Source organism: Triticum dicoccoides, chromosome 1B (assembly GCF_002162155.2).
Source record: "Triticum dicoccoides isolate Atlit2015 ecotype Zavitan chromosome 1B, WEW_v2.0, whole genome shotgun sequence".
NCBI classification, from domain to species: Eukaryota; Viridiplantae; Streptophyta; class Magnoliopsida; order Poales; family Poaceae; genus Triticum; species Triticum dicoccoides.
Window position 1 is genome coordinate 291,126,937 of NC_041381.1, and position 4,883 is coordinate 291,131,819.

The following is a 4,883-nucleotide window of genomic DNA, read 5'->3' on the forward strand; positions in this document are numbered from 1 at the left end:
GCCGCCGCTTGCTGCCGCCCACATCGCGCCGCCGCCGAGCCCCGCCGCCCCGCAAGCCGCCGCCCCGCCGCCCAACCCCGTCTCGCCGGAGCCGCCTCACCGGAGGTACCGCGCCAGATCCGAGCCGCCGTTTTTTTTAAAAACCGTTCGTTTTTTTAGAAACCCTAGTTCGGTTTTTTTATCGGTTTGCCGGTTTTCTCAATTCTTCTTAGCGGACGTTTGTCCGTATGTTCGTTTAAACGAACGGTTTTCTTCCGTTAGTTACAGATAACGAACGCTCATTCGTTAGTTTGTTCGTCAGTTTTCTTTTATAGGATTTATCTGCGATTATTTTCAGTCGCGATTTCTGATCCGATCTTAGTTTCTGTTTATCTTTTCGCTCATTAGTCGGAATCAGGTGATTCAAACGCCTAGAGTTTCGTCTCGAGACTCTCTTTCTGTTTAATCAACTTAAACAAGGTTTTGATACTGTAAAATTTGACCTTAGTTCAGATTAGTAAACGGATCTTGTTTCTTTCGTTGTTTGAGTTTCGTAGCTCTGTTTGATTCGAATCTTTTTTTTGCAAACCGGAGTTCTTAAGTTGAACTTTCTAGACAATATCTTTTAATATGAAGTTTTGCTTGTGCATCTTTGCTAGTTGCTTAGTATGTTGTTGTTTGTTTGCGATAGAATTCTCGGAGTGCAAAGCGTGTTACTACGAGTCTCTAGGATTCGCGGATCGTCAGCAAGGCAAGTAACACATTGATCATACTCTTTTCATACCCAGTTTTTATTGCATTAGTTCAATCCTCAAACATTGCATGGTTAGGATGTCATTAACTTGTAGGTTGGGAAGTAGTTGATGAGGTAGAACCTATTGCCCTGTTTATTATCAAACCCTTGGGAGTTACTTCTATGCGTTGCTTATATAGCCATGCTATTCTCGTAGACGTGGTTTGGGTTTGAGTGTATCCATGACAGATGTGAGATTGTTAATTAATGGTTTATTTAAGGTGGCAACTTAAATTCACATCTGGGTGGATTGAGGCACCTGGGGAACCTAGTGTTGTCTGTATTTTTTTGGAAATCCCGGGGTACCCGTGTGATATTCCTATGGACCGCCACCCAGGCTTAAAGGGAACTGAGATGATTCATGCTAGAAACTTCCGTGTGCAGCCACAAGCTATTATGGGCTCTAGCATAGTTGAGTAAGTTACGTGAAGCTCTCGAAGAGGTAGATCAGCAGGTAGTGGGTTTTGTAGGTTTGGTATGGTCTACCCGGAGTAGGGAGTTAATGTTTCTGAAAGACTATGTCTCGGTCATCTGTTTCTCAAACACCGTGCAGTGTGAGAAATCCAACGGAAGCGATCGAGTCTTGTGGGGAAAAGTGCGCAAACCTCTACAGAGTGTACAATCTAATCATGGTTAGCCATGTCCCCGGTTATGGACAAATCTTGAGTATCTAGTACTTGGGTTATCACATGTATCTCATCACTCTTAATTAATATTGTTGGGTTGTTAATTACTTTAATTTGGGATTGAGTTGGGGTTATACCTTCTCAATGTTTCAACCACCATGATAGTTAAAATAAAATTTTATTCCTTTGTTGTAGGGAAAAATTTGCTTTTCGCAAAACTATAACCATAGAGCTTTCCACCAGCCAAATATGCATGTAGTGATAGCATTATTCTGTTCTTGCTCTATTGTGTTATATTGCCAGCATATTCCATGTGCTGACCCGTTTTTGGGCTGCAATGTATTATGTTGCAGACTTTTCAAACGAGGAGTAAGGTTCGTTAGGTCGTTGCCATGCAGCTCAGCTATGCCGTTGGAGTTGATGGACTCACTTTATCTTCCAAGTCTTCCGCTATTATCGCATTAGATGGCCTTAAGCCATATTATTGTAATAAGTTCTCTTTTGAGACATTCGATGTAATAAGTGTGTGATTGCTACTCTGTTATAAATCCTTCGGGTACTGTGCGTGTTAGAATTACTGATCCAGGGCTGACACTGAAGCACAGAGACTTGACCGTTTGAGGTCGGGTCACTACAGACTGTGGCGCCTCGCTGCACACATCTCACCGCCAGCTCAAGCAGTGGGTGCGTGAGATCACAGCGGTGGAGCCATCACTCGACGCACGGAAGTCACTGAAGTGGTCCAGCATGCCTATCATCTTCGACACCGAGGACCACCCTGACCGCACTACTGCGGCTGGGTGTTTGCCGTTGTTGGTTTCACCAATGATCCACAACCTCAAGGTGACGAAGATGCTAGTTGACGATGGGGCCGGTCTGAACTTGATCTCACCTGTTGTGATCAAAAGTCTGCACATTCTTGCTGGAGATCTCGAAGAGACGGGCACGTTTCAAGGGGTCAATCCGGGGAGGAGCCAGCCGAAGGGAAAAGTCACGCTGCCCGTGACATTTGGAGGCAAGTTGAACTATAGGACGGAGAAGATTGTCTTCGATGTAGCCGAGACCCCCTTGCCCTACAATGGGATCCTCAGCCGCTTGGCGCTGGCCAAGTTCATGGTAGCTTCCCATTACGCCTACAACACGCTAAAGATGCCCGGGCCGATGAACATCATGACCGTCCCCTCCGACAAGAAAGATGCACTGATTTGCGCTGACCAACTCTACCGGGAAGCAGTTGCAGCAGCTGCCGCCAAGGCACTTGCTCCTGCCGTTGAAGCCTGGGAGGGAAGAAGACCGGCGAGACCTCTCGCACCCACTCTGGCAAGCGCACCCGTTGAGGACGTGCCAGAGATCTCCACCGACAAGAGCAAGAAGTCCAGAGCTGCACCACCAAAGACAAAGAGGGTGTCCGTCAGAGAGGACGACACAGGAGGGGCTTTCACCGTAAGCTCCACCCTCGACAAAAAATAGGAAGGCGAGCTCGTCACTTTCCTGCGGGCGAATGTTGATGTGTTTGTGTGGCAAGCATCCGACATCCCCGGTGTTCCCAGGGAAGTGATTGAGTACCATCTTGCTGTCTATCCTCATGCGCGGCCCATCAAGCAGAAGGTCAGGAAGCAAGTTCTGGAGAGGCAGGAGTTCATCACAAAAGAGATTAGGAAGCTAGAGGTGGCAGGCTTGGTAAGAGGGGTACTCCATCCTACGTGGTTGGCCAATCCGATGGTGGTGCGCAAGGCAAATGGGAAGTGGAGCCTGTGTATTGATTACAAAGATATCAATAAGGCTTGTCCGAAAGATCCTTTCCTGTTGCCGCGCATCGACCAGATTGTTGACTCCACGACCGGGTACGACCTGTTACCATTCCTTGACGCCTACTCAGGCTACCACCAAATTTTCATGACAAGAGAAGATGAGGAGAAGACATCATTCATCACCCCATGTGGTACGTATTGCTTTTTACGGATGCCTTTCGGGTTGAAGAGTGTTGGCTCGACCTTTGCAAGAGCAGTCCAAATTGGTTTTGAGCCCCAGCTACATAGAAATATGGAAGCTTATATGGATGACATAGTGGTCAAAACCAAGGACAAGGCAACACTTGTGCAAGATTTGGAAGAGACGTTTGCAAATTTGCGCAAGATCAACCTCAAGCTGAACCCTGAGAAGTGTGTCTTCGGTGTCCCGTCCGGCAAGCTTCTCGGGTTCTTTGTGTCGCAGCGTGGGATTGAGGCGAACCCAGACAAGATCAAGGACATCGAGCAGATTGAGGCACCTAAGCAGATCTAGGATGTGCGCCGGCTCACTAGCTGCGTTGCTGCCATGAGCAGATTCATCTCCAAGTCCGCTGAGCGTGCCCTTCCCTTTTTCAAGATCTTGAAGAAGGAGGGCCCAACGGAGTGGACCCCGGAAGCCGAGGCAGCGCTGCAGGATTTGAAGAAATACCTCTCCTCCACCCTAGTGTTGGTTGCGCCCAAACCACAAGAACCGTTGCTGCTGTATCTAGTGGCAATGAATCAAGTGGATAGTGCCGCACTGGTGTCACAGAGGGAGGACGATGAAGAGGCAGCGGCAACGGCATATTTGATGGATGGCGAGCCAGAACTCTCCCCGGTAGGGCCTGGTCCCGACAAGGCTGGGCCCCCGACAAGATCTGACACCAGTGCGACAGGACCCATGCAACCGGGTGAAGTGGTGCAAAAGAAGAAGATGGTGCAGCACCCGGTTTACTTCGTCAGCTCCCTCTTGCAGGGGGCTAGGTCAAGGTACTCCGGTGTGCAGAAATTGCTCTTCGGCCTCCTTATGGCCTCGAGGAAGCTGCATCATTACTTCCAAGCACACGAGATCACCGTCATCACCCGCCTCCCGCTGCAATGGATACTGCATAACCCAGATGCAACGGGGAGGATTGTGGAATGGGCCTTGGAGCTGTCTAGTTTTGGTTTGAAGTTCAAAATCACCTCGACGATTCAGAGCAGAGTCTTAGCGAAGTTCATTGCCGAATGGACCTCGACGCCCGATGAAGAGATCCAGGAGACCACTCTTCCTGGCAAGGAAACGAGTCGCAACTGGATTATGTACTTTGACGGGGCTTTTTCGCTACAAGGCACCGGTGCTGGCGTGATGCTCGTTGCACCCATCGGAGAGCACCTCAAGTACGTGATCCAGATGCACTTTCCGAGGGATATGTCGATGAACAACACTGCTGAGTACAAGGGATTGCTTGCCGGTCTCAAGATCATGGCAGACCCTGGGGTCAAAAAGCTCATCGTCAGGGGCGATTCACAGCTTGTTGTCCGGTAGATCAACAAGGATTATCAAAGCCCGTTGATGGAAGCCTACGTAGATGAAGTGAAAAAACTGGAGGAGCGCTTTGACAGTATATAGGCAGAGCATGTTCCCCGAGTGGAGAACGACATTGCTGACTACCTGTCGAAGCGCGCCGCTCTCAAGCTACATGTGGAACCAAGTACTTTTGTGCTTCGATTAAC